Below are 25,559 nucleotides of genomic sequence, written 5' to 3'. Positions count from 1 at the left end.
AAAAAAACATAATTTCTATGATATTACACAAATATAACCGCTTAAATTGGAATCTCTGCTGCAATATTGATGGAAAATTATCAATAACATGAAAAAAAAACGCTGAATATCAATCAATAAATAAACCTTCCAGTTGAGTATCACACACATGCGGTTAAGTCTGTTTATTATATGCTATGCGACAGTTAATAATAACAATAATATACCTGTATTATTGATACTGTATCGATTTTTCGACCGGCTTTCCAGTCTTGCCGTGACGTCACGCGCCGTATCCCGAGCGCTCCCTTGAGCGCGTGGTCCTGGTCGCGAGCACATGGAAGTGAGGTCGAGATTTGTGTCTGTGAGACGCGCGACTGATCAGCAGGAGGAGAAAAAAAGGAATATAAAAACAATAAAGCAGCAAAGAAACGCAGCCCGACCGGCCCGGTAAGAGCTCTTTTGTATGTTTTCTATCGATTGCATTCAACAGCTTTAATCACACGTTTAATTAGAGAGATGAACAGGCCTGATGATATTATAAAGTCAAATCTCTGTATCTTCCAATCTGTCTGGTGAAAACTTGATTTTTAAAGAGGCGGTAGTGGCTTGTGGGGATCATAACGACTTTGCAGAGGTTTAATCTGATGTGAATTAAACGCATATTGTGACATAACCTGTGTGAAACTATTGTTCTTTGGACAAGTGTTATTTTCGGCTGGCTTCTCTATTGTCTGTCCAACTCCTGTTCATGCTGCAGAGTTTAGAGCAGCAGGCTTGTACAACACATTTGCTGCTAGCCTATTGTTGCACGTGCTGATCACACTGATTAGATACTATCTTTGTTTTTCTATATATTATAAAACTGACACTGAATACGTGTTAACACTTATTCTCTGTGGACCACAAAACCTGATTCATGCATTTGTTTTATCTGTGCTGTCAGTGAAGTAGTGCAGTTGTTATGATCATAACAGATGACATCTGTCTTGTGCCTGAATTTATGGGCAATTTAATGCATTTTGTGGGGCTTGTTTGTGTGCAACAGAAGAAGAAATACCCCTAAATTACAGTTTATTTCCTCACCTGTGAATGCATATAAAAAGCACTTTAGCAGAGATGGTGCAGCAGCAGCATGTCTGAGACATGAGTCAGCCACACTGAGACACACGGGAGGGACCACAAAAGATGGGATTAGTGTGGATTCATTGTGTAGACTTTCTGGGTGGGCAGGGCGGTCTATAGTGAGCAGGGAAAGTGTCCTGTAACTGGCTGACCTGGGTTCAAGCCTCCATGACAACACGCATCTACCAGTGCTAAAGTGTTGTCCAGAATGAGCCTCAGAAAGCGTTTTGATCTCATTTTGGCAAGAAAATCTAGTTTTACTGCTCTGTAAGCATGGTTGTGGTGATTTGCATGTCAAAAGGCATCAACAGGTTGGCATTCAGGTTCAGACTGAGCTAGATTTAGGTGAAAAGTCAAGTTTTTTGTGCGTGGCTTGGTTAAAAATAACTGCTGCTTTAAACCACATCTACAGTGTGTAGTTAGGACCTTCGACACACTGAAGTTTAGTCCAGTTTTAACTCAGATGTCTGAACATCTTTTCACTTGAAATCACTAAAACCAAGGAAATCTTTTCAGGGTTTTTTTTTTGCAAAATGATATGCAGTATTTCCGCTGCTTTGCATAGATTCTGTATTTCATACTTTCGTTACATAAAAGGAGTCCAAAGTTTCCAGCTCAAACTGGCTCTCTGTCAGGTAGAAGAAGTGCTGCTTCTATAGTAAACATAGAGACGAGTATGTCTATAAAATGTCAGAAAATAGTGAAAAAAAGAGTCCAGAGTTCAAGATGACATCTTAAAATGTTCAACCAACAAAAAAACCCCAAAGATATTCAAGTTGAACTGATATAAAAAGAAGCAAAAAACTGATATATGAATGAAAATGATCAATAACTAATAAAGGAACTGTTTCAGCCCTAGAAGTAAGAGTTCTGTTTCTAAAAAAAGAGACAGTTCAGACTCTAAATTATTTGGTTATTCCATGTAGAGAAAATAAATATGAGATATTGAAACATGAACCAGTAGAGTTTTTTTTTTTTGAGAGAGAGAGAAATAGTTTACAGTTGTTTGATAAAACAGATGTGCATGTGATTCTTCAGGGTTTACTGCCTGGAACGGTGGAGTCAGATCCATAGATAGTTGCTATTCCTCGAGTAAGACAGAGAGTTTTTCTTTTCCGCATTGCTGCGATCACATACTGTACATACTTTGAATCTTGTGTGTAAACGTTACATACAGTATGTTAAAGTGTGTCTTAGAGATCTGCGTGTTTTCCAGGCAAACCTACAGTCGAGCCAAGCATTCGGCCGCCTCACCACAAACACTGCACACATACTTTTCAGATACTTTAGAGGCCCAGGAATACATGGAGGTCCGCTGTTATGTAATCAGTGCTTTTCAGAGCTGGAAACTGGAATAGATTAAGCAGCCGATACTCCTGAAGTCAAAACTGTAGCCACTCGCCTGTTAAACTTTTCTCTCTCTCTCTCTCTCTCTCTCTCTTTCTCTGGCTGTGTCTTGTTTTTATAGCATCATTATTATCAAATGACATCACTTTCCTCTTTGGGAATACGCTGCTTCATTTGCATTCTCTGTTTCAGCCTCCGAGCCGCCAGTATGTTTTTATTAGCGGCGGCTACCTGTGTTTCACTGCCAGCTTTCGTGGCTGCACAGTGTCAGACAGTTCACCATGTGAGACCGTTTAGGGATATGTTTCCAAAAAAAAAAAAAAAAAAAAATGGCACGTGTGCTCTTGAATGCAACACCACTGTTTCAGACTTTTGTTGAAAGCATTTTAAGGCTACTTTTACCTTATCAGCTGCGCAAATTGATCTAATTTTTTTTACTGTGTAGGCGGTGTGGGTGAAGGGTAATCTTTTGAGTAAACTTTGTGTTCACTTCTCGGATATAAATAAGAAAGTTGACTTATGTACGGTGCCTCAGAGGGGAACCATTTGGAACAGTGCTGCGGAGCGCCCACAGCAACGTCTGGCTGTTATGTAACACTATTGGTCCCTCTGGTGAATGATGTCATTGCCTAACCTCATATGCTTTCAGAATATACAAGTTGATATAGGATATAAGTTAAAGAAAGAGAGTTTTTAAAGATTACAAACCTCAATTTCAAGACTTTTTCTTTTTCGGCTTGATGTTTTCTTGGATATCTAGTGTTTAGATGACCAGACTACAGTAAAAACACTGCACGTTACCCTCCCTCTCAAAGGTGTAGCGTTCAGTTTTGACCACAGTAATCTCTCAGAAAGTCTCTGATAAGCCTGTTTTTTTTGTCACAACCCGACTTTTTCAAGCCGCCGGTCCGTCCGCATTCAGGCGAAGCACTGATGGAAAAAAGCTGCTGAATAGCTGGTCAGCCCTTTTTTTTTTTTTTTTTTTTTTTTCCTATTTGCATGCAGGAGACATCAGTGCATAGCGGAGCATTGTCACGCGCTATATTGTAACGACGATCCTCATCAAAGCAGGGCGTGCTGGCAGGATTAAAGCTAATTCTCCCACAGGAGTTTCCCTCAGCACGGTGTAAACGCAGACGTCCACACAGGAGGCCAAGAGGAGGGCAGGTTTTTTTGGACTTTTGGCGGAGCGGAGGAATGCTGCAGCATACTGGCTCTAACAGATACAGTAGATTGTATACTAAAGGCCAGTCATAAGTTCAAACGTTGACATAATTATCTTATTTAGCTGCGAGGAACAGACTTTATTCCCATGATGACTGTTTTTAAAATTTATGTCACATGAAAGATGGGCATATATGTATAGAAAGCAAGGAATCTAAGGCATGTGTGAAATCGTGCGTTCCTGTCAGATTCACGTGTAATGATCTCCAGTGCTGAGATGATTAGTGGATTAATCGATTGGCGATCAAGTGAAAAGTACCAAAGTCTTTTTGATAATTGGTTAAGGGTTCCGCTTTCTCTTTTCTCTGTCTTTTATATCACTTTATGGTGAACATATTTGTGTTTTAGACTTCTGTTGGACAAAATAAGCGACTTTGTGCTCTGGAAAACTGAGTATTTCACTATTTTCTGACATTTCATAGTGTAAACCTTCAATCATTCGTTGCAGCTGCGCACTATCAAAGGACAAAGCGTTTTGACTCTTGTGTTAATGTGTTCATTAACGCTGACTGGCTCGATGCCAGACTTTTGATTGATGACAGTGGCTACTGGCTGGTGACTTGCATACCGAAAATACCAGTAATGTGACTTGTGAACGCTGACTTCACGTTTGCATTTTAGGGACTAAGGCATGAGAGGCTGTGTCTGTTTACAAGCGGTCTTACAGAGCGGTAGTGTTGAGTTTAAAGAGGCAGGCAGTTTACGGTAAGAGTGGAAAGGCATACTGCACATATTAAAGAGGAATTAGCCTCAGTAGAAAACTCCAACGTCCTTGGATTCATCAGTGCTCGTGCACATTAACATCTCCCACCAGAGATGAGAGTTACAGACGCAGTATTTCATTCAGTCACTCTGATGATGTTCAGCCTTGAGTTGCTCCATCCCGGTGAATGAAACTGATGTCATCTGACCTTCTCTGAGCATCTGAACAGAACTTAATGTTCCTGTAGGTTCGAAACAGGATTTAAAGCTAGAAAAATATTCTAACCTGATATCGCCACGGCTACTTTTTTCTATCATGAAAATTCATGCTCTGGGAAATCAGCCTCTGTAAAAATGACTGCAAAAAATCAGTTGAGTGACCGGTCATGCTGTTCTGCTTCTTTGAAGTAAAAATGAGCCACCGCACCCTTCTTTTAAAACCCCTCAACTCAAAAATGTCTTTCCCTTCTTGTTCCTACAGTTGGATGTGCATGATGATGTGCTGTATGTTTGACACTAGCGGGGGGGGGGGGGGGGGTGAGCAGGATTTGTGACATCACAGCTCATTTGGAGCCAATCCTGGTCCAGTATGCAACTTATTCAAGTCTTATGCGGAAACTTGAAGCCTCCAGTGCACAAAAACTAACCAAATCTACCCTTCTTCCCTTTCAGAGAATAAGTTAGCAAATAATAATTTAAAGCTACAGAATACAAGTTTTTTTAATTATATTTTGTAGTTGAAATATGCTCCAGAATATATCTTAATGTGGAGAGGTGTTGTCAAAGTCTTCTATGACTCAGGCTCATTGAACAGCTTGGCAGCAGTACGGAGATCAAGATTTTAAGCGAGCCTCACCCTTCTAACCAATCAGAGGAGGCCAAAGTCAGGGGTGTGGGCTCATGGCTGTCAGTCAATACATGAATGTACTTACTACTCCTAAGACATCGCTATGTCTCAATCACAGGCTAGCAAGATCCCCATACCTGTGATCTAAGAGCTCCGCGTTCTCGTGATACCAGACAATCGGAGATCTCCGCCCACTGAAGTCTGGTCATTTCTAAATGTACAGTAGTTGCTTGAACGGCGGTGAGAACAGCCGCTAACAAACCTAAACCCCTGATGTTTTGTCAAGGACACACCTTACCTTCCTCATTCTCCTCCGCAGTGAACTGCATGTCACCGCCCCAACATGAGGGCGGTGACATGCCTTAAAGACTTGGATTGGTTCTGCAATGCAGGTTTTTTAAAACTCTCTAATTGTTTTCAACCAGTTTTAACAACTAAACCTTTAGAGACTCACCTGTGAGCCTAAGAGCACCATTACCTCCAGTCCCCAGGGAGATATCAGTATATCAGGTGTGCACGATCACAAGGATGCAGGTGAAGGACTCGGAGGAGCACAAGGGAGCCGGGAGAGGAAAGGGATGAAGAGGTTGTCTTTTGAGCCTTATGCTAGTGCTAGCTTAACTTTAGCTTTAATTTCTCATCATTTCCACTCCACCCTGCCTGAAAAGGAAACTTATTGCAGTCGTTGCAAAAGGTGTCTTCCAGCAGCTGCAACTAACAATTATTCTGGATCAATCTGCTAATTATCTTCTTGATAAATCAATTAATCATTTTGTCTGTAGATTGTCAGAGATGATGGTGTTGATGTTGATTGGTGTTGTCTTTAAATGTCTCGTTTCATCTGATCAACAGTCCAAAATTCAAAGATATTCAGTTTACCATCATGTCTGACACATAACAGCTTCAGATCGGCTGCAACCAGCAAATATTTGACATATTTGTTTAAAAAAAATGACAATTATCAAAATAGTTGCCAGTTTTCTTTCAATCAAGTAATCGATTAATCAGCTAATAATTACAGCTCAACTGACATGAATGTGTTGTTAAAGAAAATGTTTGAAATGCTGAAACACTTTAAATGGGTGCTTAACACTGTAATCTCCCTTTTGGAATGAATAAAACACTCGATCTATCTATGAACACGTCACGGTGCGATAAAAGGAACATATCCTGTTAAAGAGTTACATCAGCTTTAACCTCTTGAATCCTTTTAAGTCGCATCAAAGTTAGAAAATCATTTTTCCACGCTGAGTGACATTGTCACATCTATTCCGCTTGTTCCAGTGCTTCATTGAAGCTTTGTCACACTTCTATTAAAGTGCAGTATACTGTAGAAACCCATGATGTTACTTTTTTTATGGCTGCACCATTATATCAAATGGAAAATTCAACATGCTGTGTGTCGCATCCGTGTTAAGCCACTAAATGGATTTCAGGGAATTCAACCCATGACATCTTTCTCTCTCCCTCTCTCTCTCTTGCTTCTCACTATAGCCCGGCACAGTTTATGCCACCAAATGACATACTGCTGTAAACACACACACACACACAGGAGGTCGGACTTAACCCTCAATCATAAGGAAGGAAATGTGATCCTCAGCTGCTGTCAAACAGCAGGACTACTGTGCACCTCGACAGGTAGATGTTGGCACAAACGGTGAACATGGAGGGCGACATCAAGGAGGAGACTAACCTTGTTCCACTTCCCAGGTTCTGCGGGTGAGATGAGTCACACTCGGCAAACAATTTGTTTGATTTTTGCTGTCAGTTTACCTCAGGCGTGGAGGGAGAGAACAGACACAAACTGTTTGACTGACCTACATACTGTGTTTATGTGTCCTGCCACTGTGGTAGTGGAAGGACTTGTGTTTGAAAGGAAACATGCCCACACATTTAATAAGCAGGTTTCAAAATTCCATTGTTGAGCTGACAGAGCAGAGGAGGAGCGCGAGACGGATAGACACCTTCTTGTTCGCTCGCCGCAGTGAAAGGAAGGGCCACATAGGTTGTTGCAATGATTCTGATGCATCTAATGATTATTTTCATTATTAATTAACCTGTCGATTATATTCTCCATTAATCGATTTGTTTTTGGGTCCAAATGGTGAAAAATGTCAGTCACTGGTTCCCAAATCCCAACCAACAGTCCACAACCCAAAGATATTCAGTTAACTATCACAGAAGACTAAAGAAACCAGAAAATATTCACATTTGAGAAGCTGGAATGAGAGAATTTTAGCATTTTTTCTTCAAAAGGATTAATCGATGATCAAAATAGTGATTAATTCAGTAGTTGGTAACTAATCGATTAATTGGCCAAGCTATGCAATATGTTATATGACATGTTACCAGAGAAGAAATCTGTAACATTACTGCCTTTTTGGCAATCAAACAGGTTTCCTGATACTTCATTAATCATTACTGACTGTTGTATATAGATAGAGCTGCTATACCTGCGTCATATTTGGTTTGAGGTAACAGCATCTCTGCCGGATGACGGCGGAGAGTCCGGGGGGGGGAATAATAATATGAAGTGTCCTCCTCCGTTCTCTCACACGCCGCTCCAGTGATGGATTTTTCAGTCGAAACTTCCCCATCAATGTCATGATTTATTAGCGTGGTCCCAGACGTCTGAATCGCTGCCCACATCACAGATTTTTTTTTTTTTTTTTTCTTCAGCGATTCAAACAGGTCTGGTGTTGTGCTCAGTGACAGCTGTTTCCCCCAGTTGGAAAAACAATCAATTGGAGCTTTGTAGGCTGGAATAAGGATGGGGGGGGATGTCATCGTCATTGCGCTGGAGCCAGAAAAATAGTGAGAGAAATGGATAAGATTGATGCAGATGTGAGCCAACTTAGAGATATAACAACTTAACTAACATGTTTTTTTTTGATTGAGATGTAAAACTTTACCGTTAACAGCAACCACCTACGCAGACTGGAAACAGTAGAGGTGGGAGGGATATGATTGGTTAGAACAAAACAAAACAAAACCTTCCTTTCCCAAACTGGACTCAGCTAACAACAACATGAATACAGACTGAATTGTGAAACAAATTGGCAATAGTCTGTCTCTCAGGTAAATCATTTATGACATAAAACATAGAATTCTGCCATTTATTAACCAACAATCCAGCAGTTCCCAAACATAGTAAAAAAAAAAAAAGGAACACACAAGGCTTGTTGACATTTAATTCCAGTTTGCTAACAAGCTGTATATAAAGTGTTTTACTGGATTGGAAGACTGATGGAAAATATGAAGGAAAGCACATTTTTTTATTGACCAATCTGACATGAGAAGACTCTCTACAACTTGGCTTATTAACAGTGTTTCATTACATTCGTGTCACATCATATGATTCAGACTTGAGAAATGTTGCAGGTGTTGGAAAGTATTACTTGTCCGATTGCCATTTCACCTTATACAGAAAAGTGACATATAAGCCCACTTAGTGTGAAGTTGCCAAAACATTTATGAAGAGCTGCGACTAACAGTTTTTTTCCATTAGTGGCTTATTTTCTCGATTAGAAAAATGTTTGTTAAAAGTTAAAGGTGAAAGATATTCAGTTCATGTATGATGAAGAAAAGCATTAAATCATCACATTGAAGAAACTGAAACCAGCAAATTTGCTTAAAAGTGACTAAGGTGATTATTCACTTATCTAAATAGTTGCCAATTAATTTCCTGTCGATTCATTAATCATTTCAACGTTGCAGCTCTTCCTGTTCTTTTTTTTCCTTTATAATTACAGGCGAATTCATCTTTATTTATTGCAAATTGAAGCACAAACGCAGCATCACGTTGCCAGCAGAGTCGACAGTGCAGTTTAATGATCATTAAAGCACCGTTAATGAAATATTAATGGCGTCTTGTCAGTGCCAAGTCTCTCCATCACTCGTTCATCAGTGGTTGGAGGTCAGGCTGCTGTCTGTCTGGCAGAATTCATTAGACTGATTAAAAGTCCCTCCAAAAGGTTAATGTAGTTTTACTCCTGGACGCCACTTTGCGAGCGAGAGCGGCCTGTGCACCGTCATGTTGTTGTGTTTCTCCAAATGAGGAGCAGTTTTAGTAGAAGAGGGGTGAGATCATCGGATTGCTGCGCCGAGTCGTTCTGTCTGAAGGTGGAAACGGCTTTCTCACCTTCTCTCTGTCTTCTCCTCCTGTTGTGTCGCAGTTAGTGAGAAAGTGTGAAAACTGCGGGCCTCCAAAGGAAACCACCAGAGGCACGTCTATGGATGTCGTACTGTGTGTTTTTAGGTGTCTCGAGACATCCTCTTGACACCTGGTCTTCACTAAACAGAGCCCCGATCCTTGTTCAGACAGCCTCGGCTTGCCGGTGAGGCTCTCCGCTCGTCTGCGCGGATGAGAAGATGCGGTCGGCGACGAGTCGAGGAAGCTCAGTAATCAAATTTAAGAGTCTGCAGATAAGGCACAATACACCACTCAGAGTAATGCATCTTCTCATGACAGGAAAGATGCATTAAGATTAGAGGTAAGAGGAAGAGGTTACAACTCACGGTGACATTTGAAAGGGTTTGGCTTTTACTTCCTTCGAATGAAATCACTCGCGACATTAGCATTTTATAGTACATTTACTTCACACTCTACAAAGCTAAGCCTCCATGCCTCCCCAGTTGGGTTCCGATGGAGAGCCTTGGGCACACTGATCCCGCTCCCTTTTGATGTGCTGACTGTCCGTCCCTGGGGTGGTTTTGATTGCCTCTTTACTCCCCTCCTATGTAAGTCAATAGGAGCCAGCCTGCCATCTGTGGGAACTGATACCTCTGCTGAATCATACTATTAAAGTGCTCCTCCATCTTCCTTTCCACTGTCTGTGCCCGCCCCCCCCTCTCACCCCCTGCACCCCTCCCTAACCTCCCTCTCCGACTGTGGGGACATCTTATCTTACTGCTAGAGATGCAATAGACGTGTCTGCCAATTGGGACTAAGGCCGTGTTCAGACTGAAAATAGCACCGAAACGCGAATGGCAACGGCACATTTGAACAACGTAGTCCGGTTTGAAGGCTTATAAGAGGCCAAATTTCCGCACAGCAGGATTTTACAACAAAGTTATCATGGTTATCAATTCTTACATCCTTCATACCTGTGATTGTGACATTTTTGCTGCGGCCCTCTGCACCATGACCCCTACACTACCAACACACAGTGGTCTCATTGAAATGAATGTGGAAGCTGTTCTTTGATAGAGTGCTAATGTAGGTACTGAACTAGTATATCCATACTTTTTGTTGACCTGGATAAATGCCAGTTGCTGGTTTTGTTACTTAACTTTTTAAATGTCTGGTCACTACTTATTAATGAAAGGCCATTTATCTGTGCAGTATGCCGTGTTGTAACTGCTGTATCTCTATTTTGTGTTATTAGTAGGGCTATTTCTGTCTGCTGAGAAACATTTCCAACCATCTTGGTGAGATCTTTTCAATAAAGTTCATTTTGACTCATTTGTCATTGACAAATTGAGTTGCTTTCATACAGTCCAGTAGTTGTTGACAGACTGAAGTCATTTGGTCACTCTCTACTAAAACAACCCCTAAAACAAATGTTTATTTATTGGTGGGATTCATGGCAACCCATAAATTATTTCACTGCTCCCTCCTGTGTCGCTTTTTTCAGTTATTCTTGGAGGACAGTTGTGAAAACATTGATAGTGACAACAGAGGAACAGAAGCTGCAGCCAGCTGACACCTCGGCCCTATAATGGAGATACAGTGTGAGGAGGAGGAGGAGAGTGTGTGCCACTGCTGACTTGTCACTGCAGCCCAGCAGGCTCATCCTGGTCCTGATTAATGGAGCTGTCTGCTGCGCCTCGCAGGGGAAGAGCAGGGCTGTTTTCTCATCGACTGAAGCCTGCGTTTATTTGCCCACAACAGATGGGCCCCCCGGGGCCCCTGGCTCGTTTGCACCTACCCTCCCTTATGTGCTCAGCGTCCTTCATCTTAATCAGTGAGCAGGTTCCTGAGCGCAGCCACCTCACCTACAGGTGACCTCTGTGACTTGTCCACCTTCCCAAAGTTACCAGATAGATTAAAGCAGCAGCTCACTGTGTTATTCTCTGGTTCAGTATATATATATGTTGTTAAGACTTTTCTCCTTCGTCCTCGCTCTGCGGGAAGATGATGTACTGATGTACTGGCAAAATGACAGATCTGGTGTCATCTTGTAGGATGTTTGTTTACTTTTCTGCCACTCAGGCATTCAGATGCCAGTCATAGTTTGTGTTGGTTATATTTATGCTGCCACAGTACAGTTTCCTTAACATCTAAAAAGAGATATTAGTGCTTGTCTTCTCATTTCATGCCCACTCTGAAGGGTAGTCTTGGCATATTTTGGGGGTTGTGTCTCCGTAAAATTGGGCAGCATTAGTGTAGAAATAATACATAATGATTTCATTAGTCAATTGATAGAAAATAAATCAACTGTATTGATAACTGACAAACAGTTTTGAGAAAAAACTAGCCCAACATTTTCAATCATCTTTGCGTTTTGGATTGTTAGTCAATTTGAAAACATCACGTCGGGCTCTGGCTATCCAAATAAATATCAGATTAATTGTAGGAATGCACCAATCTGATCTAACTAGATTGGTATCACCGTGGATACTGACCATGATGTGACTGATCCACATAAAAAACAGTTTCTTTATTAGTGTTACCGCTGTCGTTTACATTCATTCAGTCACTGCGGGTTGCTGTTTTCAGCGCCACAGTGACCCCTGACCCCAGGTCATCTCATGTTATCTTAAATAACAAATATTCCAAGGAGCTCCACACAGCGATGTATAGAGCTTTTAAATTTGGGGAAAGAGAGCACTGATATGAAATCAATACTTGAGTATGAGGAGAGAAAAAGTTGGATTTGTGCATCCCCAAGTTATTGATAATGAAAATGATGGCTGCAACTAACAATTATTTCCATTATTGATTTAACCTGTCAATTATTTTCTGTTGTTTGGTTTATAAAATGTCAGAAAATGCTGAAAAATGTCGATCACTGTTTCCCAGATCTCAAGATGACGTCCTCAAATGTCTCGTTTTATCCACAACCCAAAGATATTCAGTTTACTGTCATAGAAGACTAAAGAAACCAGAAAATATTCACATTTGAGAAGCTGGAATCAGAGAATTTGGACTTTTTTTTTCTGAAAAAAAGACTCCAAGCGATTATCAAAATAGTTGGCAATTAATTTAATAGTTTACAACTAATCTAATAATCAACTAATCGTTGCAGCTCTAATTACATTATCGATTATTATACATTTTGAGATAAGTTGACATATTGACACAGAAAGAAGAAAGAAAACTAGTAAATATTCACATTTTAGAGGCCAGAACTTTTTAAAAGGTACTTTTTTTTTTTTTACTGTGTTAATCAACTAATTGCCTCAGCTCTAACGTATACATCATTAGCGCTCACAGAGTTTGAGCTCTTTCCACCATATGCAATTATAATATGTAATCTATGGCTGACAACTCTCCAGAGGATTAAAGTTTCAGGAGCGGCTCAGACAGTAACAGCTTCGGGTCAAGAAGTTGGACATGAGTAGCAGGTGGTTCAGCCAAACACTGCAAAAGTAGAAGTTATACGGCCCGGTCACCGACGATGAAACGTTTAGTTTTCCATGATTTCAACCTTCAATCACAGTTTTCAGTGCAGTGAGGTTTTTTTTTTGTGCCAGAATGTTTTCTTTTTCTGTCTCGTCTGAATAAAATAATGCATTTGTACTTTGTTCTGCCAAATCAGACAAATGCAGCACCAGACTGAAAAATGCCTCGTCCCAGAAGTCTTTCATTCACACAGCAGATTGTCATTATGTGTCTGAGATTCATGATAAATTCTACCATCTTGGGTGAAGAAGACAGTTTCGAAAACTCCCTGTTAATTGTTACAAATGTACGAATCGAGTCCCCTTTTGTTTAATCCTCAGATTTCAAGAATTTGAACATTTCTTTTTTCCTCCTCTCTCCGCTGTGGTGACATTGGACATTGTTTCCTCTTCCTGCTGATGGCTGTTGTTCTTTTCACTATCAGGGACAAGCAGGACGGGACTTTTTCAGTTGCTGCTGATTCACCACAGATTAGATTGCTGTCCCCAAGCATGAGATTGCTTGGTTTCACTCTAACATAACACGAAGCATAGTACGAAATATAATGCCGGCCTACTGTTGTGACCAAAGATCATGAAGAAAAGGCTTTTTGATGTCATATAACTGGTCTTTACATTGATACAAGACTGTGTCCAAAGCATTTGTGACAGATTTAGCGAAACCCTTAGAGCTGACATTCGTTCCATGATCACATTTAGTAATAGCTTCCTTCCCCTGATTATTTTCCCTGGAAGTTGAACTCTCGCTCCTCTCTGACTGACCTAGGCACTTTTTCTACTTAGTAAAAACAGATGTTTCATTCGGGAGAATTAGATTAGATCTTCTAATGTAAACTCATTTAAGGATTAAGAATGATAGAGAGGAGTTGATCCTGCTCTGCAAAGCTCTTTCCCTTCACTGTTCACTTGCTTTCAGTCCTGCCTCCTGGTTTTTTTTTTTTTCTGCAGCACACATCTGAAGTATTGTCACAACTTTCTTAACACCTCCTTTTTTCGCTTTATATTGCCAGGTGGTTAGACTGAAAAATGTCACAAGGGCAGGAGGAAGCATCTTAGCGTCTTCAAATCCAGCAGATTTTCACACCTCTGACACTGCCATTTGGCATCCACTAAATTCAGGGGACAGGATTAACTGACCATTGGCTAACCCTACTGTTAATGTTGCTACGCTTGTTAACCTCGCTGCCATTTACAATCATGGATTTGCCACACTACCTTTTTAAACAATGGCTCCTTGATTTCAGACAGACAAAAGCAGGCTTCTCATTTTATAGCCCGTGACTGTCAATTTTACCGACTGAAATGACGGCTCTTATCGCTAAAGGTAGCCGGCTAATTAAGCCCCACATCAGCTCCACAGTTGGTTGAAAACATTGTCTCCAGCAGACTTTTTAATGTTTCAAGCTGACTCATTTTAAAGGTAAAAGGCTTGGTTGATAATTAATGTAGATGACATGGAAATGAAGAAACAGCATTGTTCTCATAGAGCTATTTAGACCATAGTGCTATAGATAAAGAGTAAGATGAGGAAAAATGTAAGAGCTGACTCATATTCAGTAGTAGAAGAAGTACTCAGATATAATGTAAAAATACTCCATTATAAGTAAAAGTTCTGCATGAAAAATCCTACTAAAGTACATAAGTATTAGCAGTAAACTGTAGTTAAAGTAGTGGTTTGGTCCCTCTGACTGATATATTATTATATATGACATCATTAGATTATTAATACTGAAGCAGCATGTTACTGTTGTAGCTGCTGGACGTTATATTATCTATCTATCTTCATCTGAAAAGTAACTAAAGCTGTCAAATAAATGTAGTGGAGTAGAGAGTACAATACTTGGACCAGCAAGGCAAAGGTTAATGTAGATTAATGCCTTATTGTTCATGTTTTGAAATTGTATTTTTTTCACTTTTAACATAACAAGAGAAAAGCAAAAACTACCACTCATGATAATTTGGTTAGGGTTGATGCAGTGTAAACATCCCTGTATATCCAATAAAGAGCCTAATAGAGCTGCTAACATTATTAGCATCTATAAACGGCTTCCACACAGTTGGGATATACTACACAGTGGATATGTTATAGTGACGGTAGCTTTTTTTTTATGTAACTTGTAACCCCAGGAAGTATAAAACGCTCCTTGGCCTTGTAACACTGGGTTAGGTTATTTCTATAGTTAGCAAGCTAAATAGCCACAAGCTAACAGACTCGGCAGATAAAATTAAATCCATTCTTTACACATTTGCTCTTGTATGTTTGGTTTTGTAAAGCCTTAAAAAAAAAAGACCCTCAGACCCTTTAAATGCCAAGTATCTCTCTTACTACAGCCCCAACATGTGGAGAAATCCAAAGCTTGACACACTTTTCGTGCCTAGTTACAGTTGCTAAGCTATGATTGGACAATCTGTGTTCAAGGGAAGGATTTAGATAACGGTCAATTAAGGAAAAAAAAAAAAAAAAAAAAAAAAACTCGCTCGTACATGCCTTTGTACACCTCATTCTTTTGTGATCATGAATGGTGCTCGCAGCTGATCAGATGGCTTGTTGTCTTTGTCTGTAATGCCCTCACATGGTATTCCAGCCTACCTCCGTTTAATCTCTTTGGGCCTAAGCCAACTCTAAATGCACAGATCGTCTCTTTTCAGAGAGACAGCAGTGTCAGCAGGGCTGTGCTTCTCCGCTGAGCCCCCGAGCAGACCCCTGGGTCCCTGTCTCCCATGCCCTGAAAAGGAGGTTGAACCTGTGGGACTGACGCGCTAAAGTGGCCTGGTACTCATCAGCCGCTGGAGGTGTTTTGTCTAAAGCTTTTTCATTCATTTACTCTTCTGTGGAAGTGTGCCTTTAACATTAAACAAGCAAGGGCCGACGTGTAAATATTTAGCCTTCCATGTTTGAGAGAGTTCAAAGGCGGCCGACGAAATGAATGAGGGACCTTCTCCGACTTGGACGTGTAGCCCAGATAAAAAGAAGCTGAATTGAACGTCCGCAAAGAAATTTCACAGCTAAACCTACATTTTCATTGTGAAAAGGGGGGCAGCAATTAATCACAAACACGCCTTTTAATGTAGGATAGAGGACACAGGAGCTTCCAGTTTCACACGTCCCTAGAGTTTCCCACCGCAGTTGTTGATTAATGCGGTGCCTCTGATTTTTAAACCAGAGGATCCGCCATCCTGTAAAGTCGGGTTACTCATTGCTTGTTACTCAAAACGACAGTGAAAGTGGAACAACGTCAAGGGCCAGAGCTCTGGGTGAAAGGTCACGGCCGAAGCAGGTCGAAAGGTCATTCCGTGCCATGAGCACGTTCACTGTCCAGACAATCCGGTCTGAGGTGTCATGACCCTTTTATAAAGTGTGGGAGCTGTGTGAGAGGAACAGTTAGTTATGCAATTACGACTTCCTCATTTTGACTCCTATTTTTCCTGTTTAGTAATCTGAAGTTTACTGTAAGTTATTGTCATTTGTCATGTGAAACATTGGTGCCTTTCATTGACCACTGCAGGAAAAATGTCATGCCCGTACAGTTTTCTTTTCATTGCTTCTTTCTTTCTTCAGCGTGCAGAACTTCAGCCGCTGCGCCTCGAGGACACAAAAGCTACACAAAAGTCCCTGTGACGTTTAGATGAGTCAGATATATCTTCATTATCTACAGAATCAGATGGTTTATGGTTCACAGTTGGGCCAATCAGATGAACTGACATCAAGGAAAATCACAAAACATTTTTTTGAATTCACAAAGTTTGAACTGAATCCAACTGAATGACATTTCTCCGTCTCTGTCAGGAACCAACCAGGAATTAAGAAGTAGAGGGACCCAAATCAATTTTTTTGGCCTGATTTCCTGAGAATGATAATGGTGTCATTCTTACAGCAGGAAATAAACACTCTCCCATCAGAGTGCTAATGTGAGGGCCGGTTGTTCACTTATTGGATTTGTGCGGGGATGTTTCTTAATGACTGGAAGTGGAGATGAAAGAAAAATAAGCAGGGTGAAATTCCATGAATGTCATTGAGAACAGTCGGCCTTATATCACCATGGGCGAGCATGACGAGCAGCCCGTATAGTAATCATATGCCTCCTCCAACTATACGTATCTACTGTGTCATATAACGATTTCACACAAATGTACTCATTTTTCAGAGGAAGTCCGAAAGGAAGTAAAGCAGTTTATCAAATTAGGTTACAACCCAGTTTGACCATAAAATGACCTGAAATCCCCTTTTTGAAGGTGTCTGTTTAAAGTGAACTTGAGTCTGGTGTCCCGCTCACTGTTCATGAATTGATACTTGCTTTGTTGTGACTGGAGCTGCAACAATGAATCAATTAGTCGATTGACAGAGAATTAATTGGCAGCTATTTTTATAATCAAATAATTGTTTGTCATTTTTCAAGCAACTCTTCTCAACATTTTCTGGTTCCAGCTTCTCATATGTGATGATTTTGTGTTTTTCTTTGACATATATGACAGTGAATTTAATATTTTAAGGTTTTTTTTGACTGTTATTGAGACAAAACAAGCCAATTAAAGACACCACTGTGGCCTCTGAGAAATTGTGAATGCAGTTTTTTCACATTTTATTCACTAAACAATTAATTTAGAAAATAATCAACAGATTAATAGATGTTGAGAATGACTGTAGTTGCTGCTCTGGTTGTAACCCCCCCCCCCATGTGTTGTTTTGGCAGTTCAAGCATCATGTGCACATCAAAGTTCAGTTGTGTCCCATTCTCCTCATTGCCCGGAGGAGGCTGTAAAGACTTCACTGAAAAGTGTTAATTATTTGTTTTGATGCTTGTGTAAACTATTCATATTCAAGGTTTTGACCCTTGACCCCCATAAAGTCACAGAAAGGTTAGTGACATGGTTTGACCTGAGTCAAAGTCACTTTGAGCTTTGCTCTTGAGCTCTCTGAATTTTTGCCTGGTTTATTTATTGTTTATGAGGCGGTTGTATAGAGCTTGGTATCGTTCAAAACTTCTCAATACCAGTTCCTGAATGATACTTTTTTCTTTACCAATTCAATAAAATCCATTTTAACAAAAAGAAAATTACATTACAGTACAAATCTTTAGTTTTATTTTTCAGCTCTTTGGCATTTTTACACACTCAAAGCAGTTTTATAACATAAAAATATAAACCTATTTACTACAATCACTTTCATACTGTTGACGCCATCAAGCTAATCTTAGCACGACAAACAACCTTTTATCACTTTGCTTTATGATCGTTGTTTTGTGTAGTATATATTGTCAGTTAATGCTAGTCGGATTAACGGCTCAAAACGTAGCAAGTGGAGGCAGCAGCAACATCTACAGCGGCGTCATCAGTAACAGGAAGTTTGACCAAAAGACGTAACCTGCAGGTAAAACGAGACGGTTCAGCGGCTGGCAAATCGCTGCAAAGGTAGCAAAGCAGTCTCTATGTGACATAACAACACAGGAGTCCACAGGTAATGTTAGCTAGCGTTAGCCGAGCCTCACAAGACGCTGTTGTCAGCCTTTCACCAGCTGCCGAACCGCCGCTGTTTTGATGTCGAATGATGGGCGATATCATCATCTTGGATATTTTAATACAGCTTTGTCTTGTCTTACCTGCAGGTTACGTGTTTTGGTCAAACTTTCTGTTACTGATGAAACTGCTGTAGACGCTGCTGCTGTTTATGTTAAGAAGCTACAGCCAAATTATCCAGACAGCTCCGCTCCTGCTAGGTATCGAAATTTGGTACCAACTGAGTAGAATATTTTTGATACTAGGTAGTATTGAAGCGATTTGGTTGGTGCCATAAAAGTATTGAAGTTCAGTTCCCAGCCCTACTGTTGTAATACAGTGGCTGCTGTCAGTTACACCACAAACCTCACAGATCTTACTGGTTAGTTGCATTACTGTCCTGTGATGAGCTATCACATTTGACATCGTTAGCATTTCAATAAAATGAATTATGTAACAGAAATTTTCAAAAATTGGATCCTTCATAAATCTTAAATGCAATTCGCTCACACATTCCCACAAATCTTTTCATTTTCAAAATAGTTTAAGTTAATAAGAGACTCTTGAGAGTCGGATAAATGAAAGAAGCACAAGAACGCAGTTTTTGGCTTGGAAATGGACGACCCTGTTCAACTTGTTAGTTTGCATGTACCTTGGATTAAGCATGTCTGAGCAGCTTTCTCCTGCTCTTCTGTTGATTAGGGTGACTGACTTTCATGACTCAGATGTAATCATGTATTTTACTGTTACTGTAATTACGTGTCAGACTTTCGTAAAGGTCAGATATGTCAGCTTCAGTGCTTAATAAGAAGGAAGTAGCTCAAAAAGGATTCCTTATATCAGCCAGAGTCCGTCTTTTAAGTCATTTACAGCCAAATTTCATGGATTTTGTATGTGATTGTCATTACACAGTATTTTTAAACCTCACATGACCGACTGCAATCACACAATCGTCTTAAATCTCCTAAACATGGGAATATTTCCCATCTCCACCATCCATCCTAGATGACATGAATGCTGCATATGTTTATTGAGGAACACTTCATAAAACAAATAAAACTACAATACAAGGTGAGTTTGTCAGACTACCCATTGAGTCAGAATAGAGTGATTCAGACCAATGAAAGATGCACAAAACGACTTCGAACAATCTTGATAAGATCATAAATGACAATTATGAGAAAATTCTGGAAACGTGTGTTTCGAGCACACTGATGCTTAGAAAGGGAAGGTGGTGAAGTAGATTACACTGCAGAAATAATTTGGGAAGTTTTTTTTTTTTTTTTTGGACATTTAGTTCCTTTTTTCTCATTTTGAAACTGGAATATTATTGTATCTGATGAGAATCCAAGCTGATCACAGCTGTTGTGCTACGTACTTACTGTGACCTCTCAACTCTCAGGGCGTTAGTGTTTGATACAGATTCAGTCTGGAGTGTCAATTTAAGAACAGTTTACACTGTTTTTCCTGCAGAAAGCTCTATCAGGTTGAATTTGGCTTCTTAAGACAGAACAAACTGTCTCAGTAGAGTGTGCATGCTTCAGTTTGAATATTGGTTGAGCTGTCACGCAGCGTTAAAATTAAATGTGGATCAGTAAGTAGATTTATGTTAGAAAACCCCAAACAACAAAACAAGCATTCATACATTGTTCATCTGCTGCAGTCTGCAGGAATACACAAGCACGGTCACATTTTCTGTTTCATTAGAGGCAGCGTAAGTGATCTGAAGAGAACGAGTGGATGAGGGGTTTCTCATCGTTTTTAAACCTCTCAAGTAGTTTCGCTTTTTAAATCTCAGAGAGCTCGCTGTGTGTTGTGTTGCTCCGAAATGAGTCGCACGAGCCAAGTTTCTGCCCGAGTTCCTGCGTTTCCAGAGGTTTCATGAAGGACGATCATTGTTTTAATTAAAGCCATTTGAGCATCGTAAGTTCTCAAGGCTGAATGCGCCTGTCTTACTCGTCTTTGTCCTCGCTCCTTCAGAGGGGAAAAAAAAAGAGAAGAACGGGTGACCATTCATTCTGGATCTGCACCTGTTGAGTGGAGCGTACGTCTTTCCCGTTTTACGTCTTGAATTTACAGCCCTCAGCTGGAGGGACGACCTTTCACTCCGCCTCTATGGGAGAGCCACAGCAGCTGTGATGACTTCACTGGCTCCTTGTGTAAAAATACATTGAGGAGAGGCTCTCTGTGCACCTTGAACCTGATAGCAGCCTGATTTGACACGGCGCTTCCATCAGCTGTTAGCTTCTATCTCATTGAACCTTTTTCAAAGAAATAAAAAAGGTTGCATTCATGTCTCCTTGTGCTTGTGTTGTGGTCTCATTTGTATCCATTCATTCGACTCAAAGAGGAGGCAGGAAGAGACCACTAAAATGCCCCCACGCTTTCAGATGTGTGGTCCAAGGCAACAGAAAATGGACTAATACTTTTTTTATGAGGCTAGCAGCTGTGTGAAGAGAAACATTAGCAACGCTGACTCATTACAAAGAGTAGCTGAAAAGTCCCTGCCAATTTATTTCTGTTTTGGCAGTGAAAGAAGCAATGTAGCACACTTCCACTGGATAACAGCGTGTCAGTATGAGAAGAAATCTCAGCTTTGTAAATGGATGATTTTAGGAAGTGCCCCATTACCCGGCAGCTCCTCTTGCCTGCTGGCTTTCCTCTGGAGCAGCTGTCGGTCAGCGTGTCAGTGGGTAATCTCTGAAATACAGATTGCTAATGAGCCTGGAGCTCTTGAAGAAGGCCTGGCCCTGCACTCGGCATCACACAGCGCTAAGTGATGAGGTTGCCCTGCTGCATCCGGAGGATGAGGAAGGATAGTTTGGGTCGTCTGAAGATCACGTATGTCACACAGATTCTGTCTGGCTTTGCTGACTGAGTGTGCGTGAATCTCCAGGACTCACAGAGGTGGTCTAGGTCAGACCTCTAACGCCCCTCCAGGATTATCTCTGCCGATAGTTGCCCTCATGTTTGTCAGTGCGAGGTCAAGAGGTTTTTGGGTAATAAGCTTGTTGTCGATGAAAGATGGGTCGCAGATCATGATCGGAGAAGCCGGCCAGCCGCTGCGGGCATCGACGCTGCGGCACATTCCTCCCGGTTCACGTTACGACGGAGATGCGAGGCAGCTGGACTTCGACGAGTTTAGTAACCAGTGACTCAAAGGGGCTGACGTTGCTTTCATTCAAATAGTTAGACGCAGCTCATTGCAGATCGCATATCCTGCCCAATCCTCCATCACCCATTACCCAATGAGGTCAAATTATTGGGGTGAAGAAGTTACTTTATATACTTTAATTTACTTTAATTTGCATTAGGATGTAAAAGCTGTACATCTGACTCTTGATTGGGTTTAAAGGAAAAGCGATATTCTATATTTTTATTATCAAGTCTCAATAAAAGACCAAAACCAACAAAGTGGTTTGTCACTAAAATCGATCGTTCCGGATAAAGTCATAAATCTTTAAAAATGGGTCACAAATATATAGTTTCATTTTTTTAAAAAAGGTTGAAAAAAATCCTGACAGACATCACTCCAACAAGAGAATAAAGTGCTTTTGTTGGGACTATTTTCAGCTGCGGATTAAACAGGATGGCGTATGTACAGTAGGATCGGCTCAAAATAAACTACAGTGCTCACAGTTATGGTAATGAACAGTGCAACAGTGTGGCTCACTCACTGGATAAGAAAAGGCCATATCAGGCTTTGACTACACAGATAATACTTGTTAATAGGATCAATTCATTGTTGGTTTCAGTCAAAATATAGAATATCACCAGACTTATCCTTTTAAATTTTACTTCTAAAATAAGTTGCATCCATGTGTGAACAATTAAAATAGACATAACAAAAAGGAGATGTGGTGAACAAACAAGTCAAAAATAATAATTTATAGGTTATTTCTTGCTTGGATGTTGGATGTTGGATGTTGATCCCTAAATTGTTGCCTCTAACATCAGTCTGATATCAGAGCATTAGAGCTGGCCTTTGTGGACTGCAGCCAACCAGCTCTCTGTGTGACCTATTGTAGACGAGACTATCCCTTCAAGCGCCGCTGTTATCAAGTGACTGGCCTGGTTTAATCAACATCAGATGAAATGGGTTTTCCCACAGTGAACCAAAGTCATTGTGGGAAATGTCATGCGAGCTCCCCTGCATACCTCTGTGTTTTAGCAGTTTGCTCTGCTGCTTATCATGTATAAATAGCAAAGGGCTGCATAAATGAAAGTGCAACACACACACACCACCCAGGTTCAGATTTGAGTGTGTAGCGCCTGCCTGTCCGTAAGAGCAGCAGCAATACTGTAAAGGTACATGTGAGCGGATTCCATCTCTGTGTGCCAGTTTTAGCCGAGCCGCGCTCAGATACCAAACCTCCACAAATAGGGTGAGTCACGTGAGGGAGGCAGCGGGGCATGATGCCAGTTGGGTCGTGTTGGTTACAGCCTCGCCCACATTCCTTTTAATACTCTGTCAGCCCCCTGGAAATACATTTCCTGTGACACGTGGCTTCCCAGCTTTTACAGCCACTCAGCTTCCCTAGAAGTCAACCTCTGTGTGAACCATTTAATGCCCTTATAATGCACATGGGACTGTGATGGAAGCACCAAATATGTCAGCAGTAAAAAGACACATAGCAGAAGTTCCTCTACTGTTTAACCATTTGGAGATATACTGTATGAGGCTGATTGTTTTCAGGATGTATTGATGTATTGTTTTTCACTGAATTCCATTGATTTTTACATATTTACAAGCTCAGTTCACTCATCACGAGTAGTCATACTCAGCCTGTGAATACAATCGTATAACGTCCTCCGTGATGATGTCATGAGGGTTATCTCAGTTTGGGCTTGACTGAAATTTTCGACAGAATGCCCGCATGACAAACCGCAGGTGTGGGAGTTGAAAGACATGGGTATTTAGCGATATGTTCAGACAGACTTTGTGCAAGTTTATCTGCTTCAGTTCAGCTTCTAACTGAACTCACCAGAAACTCCAGTTCTTTCTGTTCTTTCTCTCCAGTCTCTCATCTTTTTCCTTCATGTATCTGTACGATTATGAAGTTTTCAACTCGAGCCGGAGTGTCTTTGCGTCAATTCGCTCTGGCTCAGGTGAAAAAAACTTGCTTTGGATTCTGTCTGAACACACAGTAGGAGGCAGGGAGGGTTCAATGAAAGATGCTTTTGAGTTGCATTATGGGAACTGTAGGATCCAGTGTTTTTAGAGGAAGCAAGGGACTAAAAGTCAGGATATCTCAGCCTCTACTCCTTCTGTCTCTCACAAATCCACCAACTTTATGGATGATGGAGTACACCTTTAAAGGAGCAGATCTTTTTTAACTGGATTTCATGTCCCTTTGAACCCAAAAGTTGGTTCTTCTTCTCACTACAAAAGACTCTGATCACTGCAGTTAACAATAAACAAGGTTATTTTGTGACAAGCATATAGAAAACTCTCGCAGTAATATGAGCAGCTGATAAAAATAAAAATAATTAGCCTTTTGCTGATGTCACCCTCCTACCATGTTTACATCTGACATTTAGTGTATCAGTTTTGATAGATGACTCTCAGGCTTGATATTAGGTTAAAATATGGGCGTGTGTGTGTGTGTGTGACGTATGTCTAGGTTAATTATGGAAGACCCCTTCATGCAAAAATAGCTCATTAATGTGTAAAACATCCTGACAGGACATGTAATGAATTAGTTTTTCCACTTGCAAGCAAGCAAGGTGATGTCCTCAGGTGTTTGTGTGTGTTGTTTTTTTTTTAAACAACCTACTCAAACGTGACTCAACACCTTTACCATATGACGAGTTTTGCATACACACACTCCAGAGTGACTTTCCCCAACAGACGTACACATATAACATTAGGTGCAGCGACAGGAAGTGGAGGAGGACTTAAGCAGTCACAGAAATATTCAAGTTGAAAGCAGCACTGTCCGTTACACTATCTTTGAAATGCTTACCTTAACTTAACCTCCTCTACACAGCTGTGTGGTTTACACCCTGGATAAAGTTAATCTATGTGTCTAATTCAAGAAAAATCCTACTTTATTTGGAGCCGTCTGATCCCTCACTGTGCTTTGACTTGCTGGTTTTCAGTAAGTGTACATTGAAACTACAACCTTATTCAATAGGCGTCCTTTTGTTTATACCCTTTTCTTGCGTAAATTCATTGTTGTACTCTAAAAGGTGGGCGAATATATGTGCGTTCATCTGAATTTCATAGCAATTTTAAAACTAAACTCATAGTGAAAGGGGCGGCTCATTTGCAGAGTTGAAAGTTTTTCTTGATAACCGAAAGTTTGTTCACACACAGTCATATCACAAGTTTACCATGTCCTTTTCCCCTTTGTCTGATTTTGCAGGGGTGGTGGTGGAGAGTGTTGCAGACCCTCATGTAGTCCTATGTCTTACTGCAGCTGTTGCACTCACAGAGGACCGAAGATACTGATCTGAATGGGAAGGATGCAAAGGTGGAAGCAGTGTTGGATTCGGTTTCACTGCGTCTTAATGGAACACACACACACACACACACACACACACACACACAGACACACACACACAGGCTGCATGGTTTTTTAATACTATCTACTTCCCCTTTCTTTGAGAGGACACAGATACACCCTGAATGGGCCCCTATGCTGCTCTACATTGTGGTTGGGAAGTACCTAGTGTTACAACTGTCATGCTGGTCTGCTTAAAGGGACAGTACTGTCTTTTTTTTAATATGCACTATTACTCCTCTCAGGTCTTGTCAGTTACAGCAACACAGTTGGATCTTTTATTTTGTAGGCTTAAATCTGAGGGAGCAATTTGTCTGTGCAGAGTTTAGGAGTCTTTTTCTTATTATATATATAGCAGAATTTATTGACGCTAGTGCTCTGAAACTTCACATAAACTCACTTAAAAAAGAAAGTAAATGAGGTGAACCTATTGGGATTTCTTCTCATGCTCTTGTGAAAAAGAAATAGAGAAGTATTTCCAAATTCTTGCAACGTGACAAATCTATAATTGTTAGAGTCATGAGAGTAAGTTGTTCAAACACATACAGTAAAAGTGTACAGTCAGAGGAATGGAATTTGTTTTGCGTTAATCTCTAAAAAAAAAAACATACTTGCATATACTTTGTGCACGTTTGTGTGGGCACGTTACGCTGTTGAATGTTTTGAAAATGCGGCACACTTGTCTGAATAAAAAATTTTTCAGTCTGGCA

General features: G+C 40.6%; 2 long non-coding RNA genes across 2 annotated transcripts; one reads left to right on the top strand and one right to left on the bottom strand.

The window, feature by feature from the left end:
• The first annotated feature begins 261 nt into the window (after positions 1-261).
• Positions 262-25,559, top strand: LOC122972866. The gene is made up of 2 exons (XR_006399862.1): positions 262-429; positions 24,712-25,559. It is a non-coding gene; the product is annotated as an uncharacterized LOC122972866 (long non-coding RNA).
• Positions 8,474-10,041, bottom strand: LOC122972867. The gene is made up of 2 exons (XR_006399863.1): positions 9,743-10,041; positions 8,474-9,643 (listed from the first exon to the last, which is right to left on the bottom strand). It is a non-coding gene; the product is annotated as an uncharacterized LOC122972867 (long non-coding RNA).

The sequence above is a fragment of the Thunnus albacares genome, chromosome 21, assembly GCF_914725855.1.
Source record: "Thunnus albacares chromosome 21, fThuAlb1.1, whole genome shotgun sequence".
NCBI classification, from domain to species: domain Eukaryota; kingdom Metazoa; phylum Chordata; class Actinopteri; order Scombriformes; family Scombridae; genus Thunnus; species Thunnus albacares.
Note: the sequence above shows the minus strand (reverse complement) of the source record. Positions and strands in the feature narration are given on the sequence as shown.